This window comes from Hyla sarda, chromosome 3, assembly GCF_029499605.1.
Source record: "Hyla sarda isolate aHylSar1 chromosome 3, aHylSar1.hap1, whole genome shotgun sequence".
Classification (NCBI taxonomy): Eukaryota; Metazoa; Chordata; class Amphibia; order Anura; family Hylidae; genus Hyla; species Hyla sarda.
Genome location: NC_079191.1, coordinates 364,922,450 through 364,941,173, shown reverse-complemented (window position 1 = coordinate 364,941,173; position 18,724 = coordinate 364,922,450). Strand labels below are relative to the sequence as shown.

The 18,724-nt window shown below is 39.0% G+C and overlaps 1 long non-coding RNA gene across 1 annotated transcript in view; it reads left to right on the top strand.

Moving 5' to 3' along the window:
• LOC130362749 (uncharacterized) overlaps window positions 1-1,893 on the top strand; it is an 85,385-nt gene extending 83,492 nt beyond the window's left edge. Inside the window, exon 4 of the long non-coding RNA XR_008891553.1 lies at window positions 316-1,893. This is a non-coding gene — a long non-coding RNA (uncharacterized LOC130362749). The remainder of the gene's footprint in view (window positions 1-315) is intronic.
• Window positions 1,894-18,724: the final 16,831 nt, after the last annotated feature.

Genomic DNA, 18,724 nt, shown 5'->3' with positions numbered 1-18,724 from the left:
TCCTGCCTTTTAGCTGTGAGGCCTGCTTAATGGTCTTCTAAACCGTGGTAGTATGTTTGAAACCCTCACACTATGAGCATGGGCAGAAAAGAAGAAAGTCAAGGTAGGCTTAAAAGTTGTAGGCTCATCATTAAGGAAATTAGATAGGAACAGGCTTCATTTTCCTCTCCTCCCCTTTAGTCCCATTATGCGCCTTTTTTTGTAAACCTGTATTATAAACGATTATTTTTAGGTAAGATAGACCCCAGGAAAGATTAAAATGGGTAAAAGACATCCTGGTTCTTGATCTTCTTTTCTTCTCATCTCAATCTTTAGAAAGTCTTTATAGAAGAACACAAGCAACAGCAGGATGGTTTGTTGCAGACCTTTGAGACCTCCTTCCAATCAGATCCCAGGGGAGCTAAAATGGTATACCTCTGAGGTTCAAAAAAGTCTTTGGACCAGAATAGGGCCCTTTATCTGCCAACATATCAAACATATATAATCAGATATTGATCTAAAAAATCATGCTCTCCTTTTGTATGTAGAGGAAATTAAATTAGTACCTGCTGAAGATCTAAAAATGGTGTTCCTCAAGATGATGACAGGGTACCGCAGGCAATGCCAAAGTTCAAAGACATTTATATGGACACCAAACTGATTTAACATTCTCTGTAATGCATGGAGAAAAAAGAGAGAAAGATCTGCTTGCCAAACGGAATGCATTGGAGACGATCTCATGTGGCGAGACCTTGCATCAAGAAGTCAGGTTACGGTTTCAAATTCATCTCATCTTTGACTTAAAAGAAGTGGAATGCATTTTGTTTCATTTAAAAAAAAATAGTTTTTTTTATCACACCAAAACTTTTCATAGTGCTTGCTCACATGGCTAGACATAATACCCTCTGGCTCAGATATTTTTCTTATTTCTTTTGTGCCTGAATTTCATGATGTGCCTCGTTTTCACCGAACACAAATGGATAGCACGATACTGCTTTTATTTTTTTATATTATTATTTTACCAGTTCGGTAGGGTTGAAATTTTAGTGAAAGTTAAAAGAGTTTATTTAATGTAAGTAAAATTTATTTTAGCACGCTCCTTTTGTGACAACATGTACTAGTTTAGAACCATCTGTTGCTGGAGAAATCTAAGCACTAGGTGCAAAGACTTCGCAAACTTAATGCAAAGACGGAAAGCCTTTTTCTTTGAGAAGGTAATGCTGTAAGTGTAATGTTATGCGGTAAGTACAACTTTAACTCATCCGATTTTGAACCTAGAAGGTATTTTTCAATATTGTTAGGACAGACGTGTCTATTTAATTTGCATGATAAATATTAGACTTACCGTATCACAGTTTTGAAAGTATTATTTTCTTGAATAACACTGAAATTACTTTAGGGCGCTTTTATTTGATGGGTGTCTTTTAGGAAAACTCTGTTTAAGTGAAGTTTTAACCCAGAATGTACAGGTTTTCTTCGTACTGTTTCTTCGTACTGAAAATCTAGATAGATCAGTGTCTGTCATTGTGTTTCTTACAAAAATCTTAAGAATCTGAAGTATCGATTTTTAAACCTATTCTGTCTTATATCTTTTTCTTGGACAGTCACAGTTTGATATATATGGCAAGGTAAAAGTAACACATTGCAATAAGCCAACCTAACACTATTCAGATTATGTTCTACATTTTAATAGTACATAATTTTTATTGACTTACTATATAACTGATTTACTATACCTGTGTTTAGCAGATTTCATAAGACTTGGTGTTGTTTTTATGTTATGTAGCTGTCTCTTCTGGACAATCGTATTTTACATTAAATAAATCAGGCAGTAGGAGGATTTTAAAGTAACAGATAATTTCAGTGACACTCGACATTATGAGAAAGTTTGGGATCTTATTGTTAGTCTACATAAAAAACACCATCAAGAATGTGTGATGTGTATATTTATATATTTTTAATGATTTATCTAACATATCTATAATATATATATATATATATATATATATATATATATATATATTTACCCATCTTAGACATTTATGGTATATTCACAGGAATCTATGAATATAGATTGTCTGATATATGTTAGTCCCACTGTTGTGATGCACATGCATCTCAGAGATCGCCCAACCCTAATCCCGCCTGGTGGGATGGCCTATGGCAGCTACATCCAAACAGAAATGAATGAAGAGGTGGTCACGCATGTGCATAGCTTCTTCCTGTCCCCTCTATGAATGAAGAATGCAATGCATGGCCATCCTTCAATCTATACTCCTTCTGGTGCCAGCTGCTGAAGGCCATTTTATCAGAAGAGACAGTGCTTTTGGGACCCCTGTTATAGAGATAAGTGCAGGTCCCATTTGTAGTGCCCAAATCTTTTAGAAATTAAAAAAATATCTTAAGGATATTCTATAAAGGTTAAAATACCTCTATAGGGTCTATTCACACATACAGTATTCTGTGCATACTTGATGCACAGAATTTAAAATTGCAGATTTTAAATGTGTTGAGTCATTTAGTTTACATTGAACTCTGCAGCATAAAATCTGCAACTTTAAATCCTGCACATGAAATATGCGCAGGATACTGTACGTGTGAATACAACATTACGTTTTTTTATTTTTTTATCTAGAATTTAAATTAGCATTGTGGTATCATGTGATAACGTAAGCTGTAGGAGTGCCGAAGATAATATGTAGAAAAGACTGCAACACATCTGTCGCAGATTCAACTAAAATGTGTGATTTATTTATCCATGTCAGTGTACAACTATAGTAGATATGCCAGTAAACCTTCATCCTGCTGCATCAACAAACTCAGCTCCACTACATCTGTATTTGTTAATGAAATTTCAGTCTGACATCACATAATGAACAACCCCAAAAAGACAAGAACCCCATTGTTTTAGAATGTGCATTGATTCTTTTTAAAATAATGTATTCTGCATATTTATCCTAACTTGTGCACATGCTGTAATACTAAATATATTAGCTTACTGCTTGTCATGGGGTGTAATGCATTCTCACTTTAAAGAGACACACAATTACTGTACATTACGTTGCTTGTTTTATTACATTAAACAGCTTCAGACATTATGATACCATTTGAAATAGCTGATGAAGCTTAGAAAAATGGCACCATCATAAAAGCATGGTATATTAGCTATTAACATTTTATTGTACAGCGGAAACATGTTTTGCTATTTGACTACACAGAATATAGAGGCCTTTCTTCCTAAATGGATTGCATACTTGATAAATAACAATATTACTTCATGGTGTTATGGTGCCATGTGTATTACTTTTAATTGTTATCTACCATTATGCAAAACAATTAAACTTGAACTTATCCAAGTTGTGTACTTAAAAATAGAAAGTATCAGCATAAATGTAAAAACACATTAGGATAGCTATAGACTACATAGACTTAATCTACCTTATCCCTTCAGCTCAACTACATAGAGCATCCAACAAATTAAAGGGGATTTATCAGTTAAAAGGACATGCAAATGAAAACATTTTTTATTAATAAACATAGCGTTTTCATTAGCTAATGAAGTATTCCTGTTTTTCACACAAGCCACAGTTAACTAGCATTTCCAGATTTCTTAGATCTTTTTATAGCTTTACTGCATAGACTGGGACAGGGTCAGCAAGGTCACCTTGTTATCATTATAAGGTTTTTTTTCCTTCAAGAAACAGCACAGAGTGTCCAGTCATTTCTACTAGTTATTTACTGTTGGGACCCTTGAGGTTCTTTTTCTATCCATAAATGCTCACGTGTCCCTTTTTGCTCTTGAAATAGACAGCATTCCACAATGCCTTATTTTAGGCTTGGGCTAAATAGTATGCAATTTTGTGACTATCCTACACAATCTGACATTGATTTGAAAGCACTCCACAAAAGTTAGTTTCAGATGTAGGTGTGCAATATGTCTGCACTGTCAACATTGTGTTTCAGGTATAACCAGCACCAAACAAAGGTTTATCAAGAGCAAAACAGTGAATTTTCTGTGATTTTTTTTTCTAATTGATTGGAATGTAAAATTCACTGAGTTCAGTCAGTTTTAGGTAGCAAATATTCCACTTGCACTCTGTAAATATAAAAAAGTTAAAAAAAAATTCTCTTGTGGGCGTGGAGTTGAATATGCATGTGTTTTTGTACATTTTATTAAATGCAAGATTTTTTAAATTGCCAAAAATCTTCATCTGTATTCCACATCTCACCAGGTTCAGTTTTTACATACTAAGCCCAAAGGTAAAATGGTGAATTGTTTTAAGCAAAACACACAAAGAAGCTTGAGAATTTTTATGAATTCTGCATGTTTAACAGTAAAAACTTAGTATTAAGGCTTATTTTTTGAGGGGCAAGTTGTACTCTTCAGTGTCCCCATATAATGTCATTGTAACATATCATGTATTATCAAGCCAGAAAAAAATTGTGGGTCAAAATTTTGTAGTGCAGTTTTGTGGGACAATTATTTGGAGTTTACTGGTCAGTACATTTCCAACCATATCATTTTTTTTTCTGTGTTACTATAACAAAAATTTTAATTGAAAATTGGGAACTATTTTTTGGACAACTATTTTTTCGTGTTTAACTGTATGGTAAAACTGACATTATACATTTATTATATGGGACTATATTACTCCAATAATACCAAATATGGATTTTTAACCCCTTTAACCCCTTAAGGCCCATTTTCACCTTGGACATAACAAATTTTCGTTTTAGCATTTTAGTTTTTTCCTCCTTCCCTTCTAAAAATCATAACGCTTTCAATTTTGCACCTACAGACCCATATAAGTTTTTTTTTTTTTGCGTCACCAATTGTACTTTGTAATGACATCACTTATGAAACAATGAAAAAATTATTTGTGGGGTGAAATAAAAAAAACTAAATGCCATTTTGTAACTTTTGGGGCTCCCATTTCTACACTGCACTTTTTGGTAAAAAGGATACATTATCTTTTTTCTGTAGATCCATACAGTTACAAGGATACTGTTACGTTATGTGCTCCGGCCACACATGCTGGCCGTGCCAACGGGGCTGGGACTGGCATCGCGGGACGCGCCCGCATGTGAGCCCCAGTCCGTCACTCTCCGGGTGTTTCTCCTGCCTCTGCCTTTCTGCTCCCGCGCGCGTGTCCCCGTCCCTTAGGGCACTCACCGGAGCTTTAAGATTTAAAGGGCCAGTATGCTCATTAGTGTAATCCACCTGTGGCTCATTTACAAATTCCTCCACCCTCTTCAGTTCTCTGCCAGGTCTTTGTTGCTTGTGCCTTTGAGAAAGTGTTCCTCTGTATTGCCTTGCCGTGTATCACATCTCTTGCTCTTGTGACTTGACCTTGCTCCTCTGCCGCCTGCCTACTGAACTCCTGCTTCGCTTTGACTACGCTACTTTACCACCTGGCAGCAGGAAGTCCATCCCACTTTGCGGCGGGCTCTGGTGAAAACCAGTGGCACCTTAGACTCCGCTCCCTGGTACAGTCCGAGTCATCTGCCACACAGGTCTAGCGGATCCACATCCACCGGGGCTCCTGTCTTCAGAAACATGAGTGTTACAGATACCCAAATTATATGGGTTTTATTTTTTTTAATACTTAAAAAAAATTATAAACTACATGGACCAAAATTTGTATGTTTAAATTGGCATCTTCTGACCCTTATAACTTTTTTATTTTTCCATATATGGGGCTATATGAGGGCTCATTTTTTTGCACCGTCTTCTCTAGGATTTATTTGTACCATTTTTGTTTTATTGGGACTTTTTGATCACTTTTTATGAATTTTTTTATGGTATATGAAGTGACCAAAAATGCACAATTTTGGACTTTGGTATTTTGTTATATGCACGCCATCGACCGTGTGGTTTAGCTAACCTTATTCTTACTCGTGTCAACACAATACCCCTTTAAAATATAACCTTTATTTAGATCCTATTCAAATTTATAAAGACCAATGTGTAGTAACGAGGCTATTTTCAATAGTCTGTATGGTGTGTACAAAAGATACCAAAAGTATATGCGTCTTGCTCCGTGTACAAAAATCACCTAAGGATGTACCAAGGTAGTATATAAAGTATACAAGTATACAGGAATCACCTAAAGATATACATAGGTGATGTATAAAGTATCCAATGCACCTCACAAAATATAATAGAGGGATGACAATATAATAGATATAATATTAATGCATATACACTGTTATATACAATATACCTGCATATACACTAAAGCGCAATGGTCAGAATAAACACATATACAAGTGCCACTTAAAAAACAGTTAACATAAATGGTCACTTACGGTTTTGAAGGAAAGTGCAGGGCAGGTACATGATGTAATAGGAAACAGCAAAATGGCAAGTTCTGATAGAAAACAGTACATATGAAAAGCCAAAATAGTTAAATAGCTGTTACTAAAATATTAATGCTGCAAAATATTAATTGTGCACTTTTCATGGACACCTAAGACATCCTGTGCCTGTTATCATACTTCAGCGACGTTGCGCCTGCTGGAGACTGCCCACTTTCTCCTGCCAGGAGCTCACACAATGTGAGCAAGGGGAAAGGTATGATTCGGAAATTATTTTTAAGGGCAGTCACGGTTTTAGGTCCAGTCACAAAACTGGATACGGGTAAAAAATGAACCGCTTGACTCCGGTTGGCTCATTAAAGTGAATGGAGTTCAGCACTGGTCTGGCTGGGGTACGGGAGAACCCGGTTTGCCCCTCCCCCAGCCGGATCCGGCACCTGAAGTGTAAAACCGAGATGTGAATGCAGCCTTAGTTTAGAAAATACAGTTTGATGAGCAGGCTTATTTTATAAGTTTAACCCTCTACATGCTGCAATCAATAGTGATTTGGCAGGTGCTGCACCTGCCAGGAATCAGAATGGCATCGATTACCATGGCAGCCAGTAGTCTTCTTAATGCCCCTGTGTCTGCCATGGTAGATATTCTTGTACTACCTTCAATAGTACCTGATGACATCTAACCAGAAAATGTACTTTACTGTCAGACTTAGACGGTCAGACCTAGGTTGTCATTAACTAACAGCCTTCGGCCTGGATGCAATTATTTGGACCTGATTGGACCTGATTGGTTCAGATCCCAATGACTTTACTATGATTAAAAATGCATGTTAAAAGCAGTGCTGGTCACTTTTGGGCTGATGATCATGTAGTTTTAGCAGCATATCAATGTGCAGGTCTCACGGTGCATTACAGCTTCTGGTCTGGATGCTCTCATTGGGACCAAACATGTCCTGATGACAGCACCCGGACCAGAGGCTATTAGTTACAGCCAGATCATGACACTCTATGTAGCAATTAGACTGATAATTTGGGGAAAGGGAAAATAAATATAAGACAGCTCTGCAGGCTGGCCTACTGAAAGCTGCCATATAGTCATTTTTATTATATGGACTGGAAGGAGTTAATTTACATATTTGTTCTAAGAAATATTTGTACTTTGCTGTAGATCTGGTTAAGGTAGGTTTCTGTTGATCTGCTTAAGATTTAATCAAGCTTTTGTCCTTTCCCACAATTGTAAATATTAAAGGGGTACTCCGCTGCCCCAGCATTCTGAACATTTTGTTCCGAACGCTTGAGCGGGTGGTGATGGGGTCGTGACGTCACGCCCATGCCCCCTCAATGCAAGTCTATGGGGGGGGGGCGTAGTGGGTGCCAGGCCCCCTTCCATAGACTTGCATTGAGGGGGTGTGGTGTGACATCACGAGGCTTGTGGCTGTGACTTCAGGACCCCCGCCGCTGGCACCCAGCGTTCTAAACGAGCGCCGGGTGCTGCATAGAGATCGCATGGGTACCAGCTGCAGGACCCCTGCAATCAAACATCTTCTCCCTTATCCTTTGGATAGGGGTTAGGATGTCTAGGGGCGGAGTACCCCTTTAAGTAGAAGTTTTGTTGCAGTTTTCTGAAAGTGTTAAAATGCTTTTATCTTAATAGGGTATGAATGTTGATAGGAAGTAAATTACAGAACAATGTGGCTCTCTTATATTTTTTCTAGCTCTCACTTGCAAACTGGACTTAAACCATACACAGCTGGTAAGACAAACAAAATTAATATTCTGTCACAGGATTAAAGAATCCCCTTAGGCTAGGTTTCCACATAGGTTTTACTGCAGTTTTTGAGCCAAAGCCAGAAGTATATTCAAAAGGAATGACAAAAATTAAAGAATGACTTATACACTGCTCAAAAAATTAAAAGGAACACTTAAACAACACAATGTAACTCCAAGTCAATCGCACTCCTGTGAAATCACACTGTCCACTCAGGAAACGACGCTCATTGACAATCAATTTCACATGCTGTTGTTCAAATGGAACAGACATCTGGTTGAAATTATAGGCAATTAGCAAGACACGCCCAATAAAGGAGTGGTTCTGCAGGTGGTGACCACAGACCACTTCTCAGTTCATATGCTTCCTGGCTGATATTTTGGTCACTTTTGAATGCTGGTAGTGCTTTAACTCTAGTGGTAGCATGAGATGGAGTGTACAACCCACACAAGTGGCTCAGGTAGTGCAGCTCATCCAGGATGGCACATCAATGCGAGCTGTGACAAGAAGGTTTGCTGTGTCTGTCAGCATAGTGTCCAGAGCATGGAGGCGCTACCAGGAGACAGGCCAGTACATCAGGAGATGTGGAGGAGACCGTAGGAGGGGTACAACCCAGCAGCAGGGCCGCTAACTCTACCTTTGTGCAAGGAGGAGCAGGGGGAGCACTGTGCATGTATCCACTCAAATGGTCAGAAACAGACTCCTTGAGGGTGGTATGAGGGCCAAACGTCCACAGGTGAGGATTGTGCTTACAGACATCATGTCTTGCTCCATCCACCAATGCCACGTTGCACCACAAACTGTCCAGGAGCATGCCCAGGCATTGTAGGGAGGTCATATGGGCACGTGGAGGCCACACACACTACTGAGCCTCATTTTGACTTGTTTTAAGGACATTACATCAAAGTTGGATCAGCCTTTAGTGTGGTTTTCCACATTGATTTTTAGTGTGACTCCATATCCAGACCTCCATGGGTTGATAAATTTTATTTCCATTGATAATTTTTGTGTGATTTTGTTGTCAGCACATTCAACTATGTAAAGACGAAAGTATTTTATACAATTAGTTCATTCATTTAGATCTAGGATGTGTTATCTTAGTGTTTACTTTATTTTGAGCAGTGTACTCCTTCCTACTGGATCCACTTCTAAATTTGCCTCAAAAATTGCAGTGGCAGTTTTCCAAAAAACACCACAAAAAACCTGTGAAGAAACCTAGCCTTAATCCAAAATCTCTTTATTATTCACTTATTATGTATTCTAGTCTCCCCTTTTTATAGTCTCTGCTCTTACACATCTGAAACAAATAAAAAAAACAGACAAATACTCTATGCAAATAACACCTCACCCCCACAAATAGAAAAAAAATGGATGTGACCATATACTGTATTAAAGAGCATTTACCAAGTATTTACCAACTCTTATTTTAGAATGTCATATTGTATACTGCACCATTGATTATTAATGTTCCTTCATTGACTGGGGACAGGAATTTGATGCCCCAGTATTTTATGTTTGAGACTATAGAAATATGTATGTGATTATTAAGGAACCCACCTGCATTTGTGTATGCATGGAATATTCCATTTTACAACTTCTCATCATTCCATTTTTATTATCACCATAAGGATCATTTTTCACAAAGGTCTTTTCTGCCATTTTTTTGAAAACTGCCACTACAGTTTTTGGAGCCAAAGCCAGAAGTATATTTAAAAGGAATAGGAAATATAAGAGAAGGACTTAAACTTCTCCTTCCTACTGGATCCACTTCTGACTTTGGCTCAAAAGGGCAGTGGCAGCATTCCAAAAAATCCAAGTAATATAAACTAGGCACACCAAAGTAGCGATGCAATCAAAATAGCTTTATTTAGCAATCCACATGTATTAAGTTGTGTTTCGATCATATAACAGACCTTCATCAGATTGCTGCCGGGTTGGATGGAAACAGGGGAACGGCTAGCACAGCCATGCTCAGAAGAATAGTGAAATGCGACCTATAGTTGCTAAGGTACCAGAACAAAAACCTGTTTGAAAACCTACTCTTGAGGAAGCATGTTCCGTTGCTCAGGGCAAATTCCTCAGGGGAGTTCCCTGAGGAAGTTGCCCTGAGCAACGGAACACATGGAGTCATCAGAGCACCTACTTACCCTTGATAATCCACAGTGCCCAGTTTGCATCGCCTGTTCCATCTTGCTGATGTGTTGGGTCTTTGCTTTAGGAATTGTTATTTACCTACCTGTTGTATTTTTACACCCTATATCTGCTTCATAGCTGCATGGCTTATTTTTAATGACAACAGCTTCTTATGTTTTTATGCATAACAATCCTTCTCTTTAGCAGATATAGGTTTACATCATTATTTAATTCCACTGTGGAGGTGCATTTTCTTTATTATACTATATGTTCATGTGCTCTGGAGGAAGAGTGTCTTGCCCCCTCAAAGAATCATCTATTAATGTTTTTAACTTGTTTGTTTTGTAATTCATTTGGCAACAATAAAATATTATCATTTTTTCTACTATATACCATTGTTGTGATATTTTGGTGTGCATTTTAATATACAGTGTGTAGTGTTTTGTGCTTCTTTGACTACACAAAAAGAGAGAAAGAGATACGCAATATAATGCACACCCACAGTAACTGTAATCCAAAAAGTATATCTTTATTACATATAAATAGTACAAAAAGCAGACAATAGAGTTAAAACCAATTAAAAAAGGCCCAATTGGCCACTGCACAAACGAGGGGGGGGGACACCCTTGTCAACACCCTTGAGGAAGTTGCTGACGGGCAACGGAACGCATGGGGTCTTTAGGGGGGCACCTGCCGTACTACTCCTCCATCTATTGTCCTCTACTACCAGTCCCCTGTGCTATATATTAAGGACACTCAGGTTGTATACATATTATTGGTGTTGTGGGGACAGGACTGTATTAATAAACATTCTTGTTGTATGATAGGTTGATAACCTGTGTATTTGTGGAGGCAGGTGCCCTGGGTGGGGTTTCTCCCCTTCTTTTTGGTAGGGGGTCTCCCCCCCCCCCCCCTCGTTTGTGCAGTGGCCAATTGGGCCTTTTTTAATTGGTTTTCACTGTATTGTCTGCTTTTTGTACTATTTATATGTAATAAAGATATACTTTTTGGATTACAGTTACTGTGGGTGTGCATTATATTGCGTATCTCTTTCTCTCTTTTTGTGTAGTTATTGTTATTTGGTACGCTTAATAGTACCCCTTTGTGTATGATGCTGAGCCCGCCTGCTTTCTATATACATTGTGCTTCTTTGGACATTGTGTAGTTGCACTGTTTTGCACCCCAGCTATGATACACAGCAGAGCCCTCCGTCCTCTTATATTATTTATGCTTGGCCAGTCCATCACCTTTACCCTCAGCTTCTTAAGCAAGGCAGTGGTGGTCTTGGAGGTATGTTTGGGGTTGCTATCATGTTGGGATACTGCTCTGCGGCCCCTCTCTGCGGCCCGGGATCATGTTCTGTTTCAGTATGTCACAGTACATGTTGGCATTCATGGTTCCCTCAATGAACTAAAGCTCCCAGTGCCAGCAGCACTTATGCAGGCACAGATCATGACACTCCTGCCACCATGCTTGACTGTAGGCAAGACACACTTGTCTTTGTACTCCTTATCTTGACACTATCTGAATCAGATAAGTTTTCCTTGGTCTCAGTGGACAATAGGACATGGTTCCAGTGATCTACACCCTTAGTCTGCTTGTCTTTAGCAAACTGTGTGCTTCATCTTTAGAAGAGGCTTCCTTCTAGGACAAATGCAGACCAATTTGATGCAGTGTGTGGCATATGGTCTGAGCACTGACAGACTGACCCCCCCCCCTCCCCCCACCACCACCACCTCTTTAGCCTCTGCAGCAATGCTGGTAACACTTATATGTCTATTTATCAAAGACAATCTCTGTATATGATGCTGAGCACATGCACTAAACTTCTTTGCTCGATGACGGCAAAACCTGTTCTGAGTGGAATCTGTCCTGTGGAATCTGTCCTATGAAACTGTGGTACGGTCTTCCCATTGTGATGCAACTCTGTTTCAATATCTTGACAATTTTCTTATAACCTAGGCAATCTTTATATAGAGTAACAATCTTTTTTTAGATCCAGTGACCAGTATTAGAGAGTGTGAGAGTGATAACACCAAATTTAAGACACCTGTTCCCCATTCACAGCTGAGGCCTTGTAACATTAAGAAGTCACATGATACTGGGGAAGGAAAAAAAGTCTAATTGGGCCCATTTGAACATTTCCAATTAGTGGTGTACTTAACTTTTGTTGCCAAGGTTTAGACATAAATGGCTGTGTGCAAAGTTATTTTGAGGGGACACAGCATGAAACACTGTTATACAGACTATGCACTCACTACATTGCATTGTAGCAGAGGGTAATTTCTTCAGTGTTGTCACATTAAAATATAGACTAAAATATGTGCAAAAATGTGGGCTGTGTACTCACATTTTCAACTGGTATCAATTGGTACCAGAAAGTTAAACCAATTCCAATTTGTAAATTACTTCCATTAAAAAAATCTTAATCCTTCCAGTACTTATCAGCTGCTCTATACTACAGAGTCCTTTTCTTTTTGAATGTATTTTCTGTCTGATCACAGTGCTCTCTGCTGACACCTCTGTCCCTGTCAGGAACTGTCCAGAGCAGGATAGGTTTGCTATGGGGATTTGCTCTTGCTCTGGACAGTTCCTGACATGGACAGAGGTGTCAGCAGAGAGCACTGTGGTCAGACAAAAAACAACAACTCAATTTCCTCTGTAATATACAGCAGCTGATAAGTACTGGAATGATTAAGATTTTTAATGGAGGGAATTTATAAATCTGTTTAACTTTCTGAAGCCAGTTGATATGAAAAAAATAGTTTTCCACGTGAGTACCCCTTTAAGTTAGGTGCAAACACATCAATTCAAAAGCATACCTAAAACAGTTCAGTACTGCTAAAGATTTTTATTTAAAGTGTACAGTATTTAGCAAGATTGTAAAATCTTGTATCGTGACATGCAAAAGAGGAGGAAAAATAGGAGCAGGAGATGTTAGAAATGCCTTTAAGAAAATTGTGCTAAAGCACTTTTCCCCTCTTCCTCCTTAAAGTAACCCCCCAGTTCAGCAAAGAAAAAAAAATTGCCACTTTCTTCTTAGACTGTGTTTAAAAAAAAAAAAAAAAGCCTCTGCTTCCCTCCCTAATCCCCCTGCAGCTTTCTGTATTGGCACAGGTCTCGTCTGTACTTCACTTCCCGGAGCTGCAGACAGCACATTACATTGCCATTCAGCCCATCACGACTAAGGTGGGACACTGCTGCAGCCAGCGATTGGCTGAGCTGCCACATGAAGTATTGTCTGCAGTTGCTGAACGTTAAATACAAGAAGGTGCCAATACAGTTTTTTGTTTCTTTTGCTATGCAAGTGAGGAGAAGTAGCAACTCTCTGTAGCCATGCACCCTTCCCGGTTCACTGGAGTTTCTGTTAAATTGATAGTGGATCCCAAAGGTCCAGTCAGAGGCTTTATGCCCAGCAGGGTTGAGTAGAAAGAGCGTGTTAGGGTCTCATCTGAAGTTAGGCCACCTCTGTGTGGTGGATGGGGGACACGTTTTGATCAAATTGTGCTCTAAGAGCCTTCTTTTTTTTTTCTTCCAAGAATGCTGCTGCAACCTTCTATTTTGTATAGCCAATCCTGGAGGCTAAGGGGGAACAAAGGAGGTAGGAAATGCTTCACAATAGTCATTTGTATAAAAAGCATTAGGCTAAGTTTCCAGCCCCCATTGAGAAATCGCAAACTTCTTTTTCCACTTTGCATTTTTCAGTTTGGCGTTTTTTTTTTTTTATTCTTTTGGCGTTTTTCAGCTCCTTGGAAGTTTTGCAAAGTCGCAGCATTTTGAGCCTATAGCATTTTCCCCCCCTGAAATCGTGGTCTTTTTGCCCCATAGAAGTCTATGGGAGTAAAAAACGCCAAGAAAAACTACATGGATTTTAGCTTTGGCATTTTTGCTGGCGGTTTTTATAATTTTTTTGGACTTTAGCAATCCAGAAAAGGGATGGAGATACCTTTTTTAATAACATTTCATAGGGTACCATTAAAAAAAATTATAATAATAAAAGATATAGTAGGGATAGAAAAAATTGTATTTAATGAAATTAATTTTTATAACCAAATTTTAATAAATTTTTAAACAGTGATCAATTTATGTGGGCGGGCAGGGCACAAAAAATGTAGCTGACAATAATAAAAATGTAAAAAGAGGGCCATTTAAATGTAAAAATTATATATTTTTTATAATTAATTTTGATAAACTTTTTTTAGTAATGTATTTTAATAATGTGTTGAATAAAGTGTGTGTGTGTGTTTTTTTTTTAACTTTTTTTCTCTTCTCTGGTCCTCTTCACTGCCGTATAAATATATATACACCGACTCATATTTCCCGAAGAGAGCTGTGATTGGCCGGATGGTTTAAGCTAATCACAACTCTCTTCGGGAAATATGAATTTGTGTGTATATATATATATATATATATATATATATATATATAGCAGTGCAGGGGACCAGAGAAGAGCGGCCGGCCGCCGGCATCTATACATTATATAGGACGATCCCAGCGGCACCCACTGCGATCATCCTTCATCCTTCTGAGATACAAAGCGGCTTTCTCCTGCCCTCCTCATCTCTGAACTATACTCCGGGCCGGCCAGTGATGGGAAGACAATGTAATAGAGCAGAAGGAAATGCTAGCAGAAAGCTTGGATGTATAGGGAGAGGTATAAGCAGTAGAAAGAGAGGAATGCTCATGCCGCTGTAAAGAACACTGGTGAGGCCTCAATTTGAGTATTATGCGCAGTACTGGAGGCCGTATCTCCAAAAGGATATAGATACCTTAGAGAGAGTTCAGAGAAGAGCTACTAAACTAGTACATGGATTGCAGGATAAAATTTACCAGGAAAGATTAAAGAACCTTAAAGGGGTTATCCACCATAAGGTGATTTTAGTACATACCTGGCAGGCAGTAATGGACATGCTTAGGAAGGATCTGTTCTTGTCTTGGGGATAAATGGCTATGTTGTGAGATTAACATAACACTGTGGCTAGCTTTTTGTGAACTGGTATTTCCTGTTTTAGTTTTCTTTTTTTTCACTACAAATCCCATAATTCAATTTTCCTCCCTCCCACACATCAGTCACCCCACCCATTGAAACATAAATGAGCTTCATCCATTCAAAAGACCTGTGGGAGCCTGTCTGCTTCAATGGGTTTAGGGATTGCTTGGTGGGAGAGAGATCAATCTGTAACAACAGTAGGCACCCTAATTGAAAACCACATTTATGTTTCAATGGGTGGGGTGGCTGATGTGTGAGAGGGAGGAAAATGGAATTGTGGGATTTGTAGTCAACAAAAGAAAAGTCAAACAGGAAATACAAGTTAACAACAAGCTAGCCACAACTGGTACTCTCACAACATAGCCATTTAGCCCCAAGACTGACGCAGATCCTTCCTAAGCACGTCCATTACTGTCTGCCAGGTACGTACTAAAATCACCTTATGGTGGATAACCCCTTTAAGCAGTTGCTTCCTGGGCAGGACAAGTGATCTTCAGCTTGGTAACATTTTACAGCACAAAAAGATATAAATGTAAATCCTATTTTTAATTATACATTTTTGTCCCCACCTCATTTAATGCCTAGGTAGCCCCTCTACTCCACCACTTACCCCTCTTCCTGGTAGTTAAGCATTTAAAAGTCAAAATGAAGATTGAAGAATATCGAAAAACTTTCAGTATGTGAGACTCTCTGTACGTGTCTGTGATTTTGCTAAAGTTATTCATGCCTCAAAACTTGTAGGATTTAACAAGTTCCTTTACTGACACAGGTAAAAAAAAAAAAGCTGTAAGTCTTAGAATATGTAATAAGTGTACAATATTTGCATAATTTCTTATTTTTTTAACAGCTTCTCCAGTAGCATATTTTATCTTTTGAAGCTAAAACCATTTGCACGTTGAGAGTAAAGCATTTGTCTAAAGGTTTCTGCTCCATCCTTATAGTCATTTAATGAAAAGTACTTTAACACTAAATTAACCTTACATGTGGCTAATAATCTATTTAATGCAGGAGAAATAACATGTAGGTTTTGATGCTTCATTGAAGACTCAATTAGCTTTTATACATAAAGAATGAATATTCTGACTGAAAACAAGACAATAAATGAAAATATTCATGGCGGTCCATTTAATTGAGCCCAATTAGCACAAATGTTCATTGCTTGTGATTTTTTAAGATTTATACATGCTTATACCCCACAAACTAAGTTTTATCAATTAGCAAATGTGGTTTAGCCTAGATGGGGGGATATACATGTTTATGTGTAATAATAGCTAATGTACAACTGCTAAAATATGCATGTGGATCTCAACAGCAACTAGCTATTCACTGGGGGATTTTGGCAAGAGCTTATTGTTATTTTTTTCACATAGCAAAAAAAAATTGAGGCTAGTGAAATGGTTGTAATTCTCAAAGCGATAATAAGCACTATCTTCTCACATCAATTATCAAGACTGATAGAGGAACTGTATCCTAGTCTTCCTAAATATTAGTACCTCATAGCCTAAATATTAGTACCTCATAGCCTAAATATTAGTACCTCATAGCCTAATTATTAGTACCTCATAAAAAAGTGTAGAATGATATTCACAACTACACCAGTTAAAGATTATATGAAACCTAAATGACGAGTGTATACTTTTTGTACAGTATTATAATAACCCTTTAACCAGAGAATTTCATCCTCAGTGACCAAAATGCTTTTTAGCTTTGCAGCACTAGTTTTGTATTTCTAGGTCTCTAAATTTTCTTTTAGCTTTTTAGTTTTTAATCATGACATATCTGGCCATTTAGTATCATTTTTACACAAATGTTTATTTTCTCTTTTTTTGGTTTTGATTTATAGCTCAATGGTAAAATTGGTGATGTATTTTATTATATGCAGAGATTTACGTGCGGTACAGATGAAAATTGGCAAGTAAAATAAAATGTCACAGGTTTTATTTTTTTTTTTTTTTTTGCTGATGAACCAAGCCGTACAGTAAAATAAAGTACAACACTGAATTTGTTTTGATCATTTTGTATATACAGGTATCAGCATGGGCACAATGAAAGCATTGCCATACCTTAGATTATATATATAGATTATATATATATATTGTGGCAGTGTGGCAAGGAAAGGGTGTATTTCCCTTGCTATCTCTGCAGAATGCTTCACCTGTGGCCTGATTAATGAGGTATCAGGAAGGGAAAGTGTGTTTAAAAGAAAAAGAAAGAGAATAGTTGGGGCTCTTCCTGGGTAACAGCATGTTGCTGTAGGGGGAGACACGCGGACCCCATTGAGGAAACACACAGCGAACTGTGAGCGGTCCAAGAAGTGAAGAAGTGGTGTGAACTGTGAGTAACAGGTTGCAGGGGCACATGTTTTATGCTGGCTGAGGGTAGCTCACCAGATAGTAGTCAGGGCATGCTGATATGTTTAGTCAGTGACCAGACGGTCTAGGACTTTGGTTTGTTCCTGAGTTATGTTTTGTTTTACCTGCAACCTGTCTAAATAAAGCTGGCAAGGTGCCAGGCTTGCATGAATAACCGTTGTCTGCGGGTTAATTGAGTGGAAACGTGTCCCGTGGCAGCGTCCAGGACGATCCCGGAGCTAATCCCCAAGGAGGAATCCTTACAATTGGTGTCGGATGCGGGCAAACACGTTGCTAGGAGCAACCAGTGGTTGAGTTGCAGTGAAGTTGTTGCTAGGGGCAACAGATCGCATCAAGCGAGTCAGCACTCTTTCTCAAGTAAGGAGACAGGTGGACGGGCCACCTGCAGAGTGCAAATTCAGTTTTGAGACTGTGTATAAAGGCGTTGCTAGGGGCAACGGAAAATTTTGTTGGCAAGCGGCTGACATTTTGGCAGAGGACTGTGCTGTGTTGCAAGATGGATGTCCTTTTGGCCTTAAAGGGGTACTCCGCCCCACACATCTTACCTTTTGGATAGGGGATAAGATGTCAGATCGCCGCGGTCCCACTGCTGGGGACCCCCGGGATCCCCGCTGCGGCACCGCGCTATCATTACTGCACAGAGCGAGTTCGCTCTGCACGTAATGATGGGCAATACAGGGGCCGGAGCATCGTTATGTCCCGGCTCCGCCCCTAGTGATGTCACGGCACGCACCCCTCAATACATGTCTATGGGAGGGGGCGTGGCGGTCGTTATGCCCCCTGTCATAGACTTGTATTAAGGGGACGGGCCGTTATGTCATGAGGGGTGGAGCCATGACATCACGCTGCTCCGTCCCCTGTGTCGCCCGTCATTACGCACAGAGCAAACTCGCTCTGTGCAGTAATGATAGCGCGGTGCCACAGCGGAGATCCCCGGGGGCCCCAGCAGCGGGACCGCGGCGATCTGACATCTTATCCCCTATCCTTTGGATAGAGGATAAGATGTCTGGGACGGAGTACCCCTTTAAGGACCAGACCAATTTTATTTTTGCATTTTCGTTTTTTCCTCCTCGCCTTCTAAAAATCATAACTCTCTTATATTTCCATCCACAGACCCATATGAGGGCTTGTTTTTTGCGTCACCAATTGTACTTTGTAATTACATCAC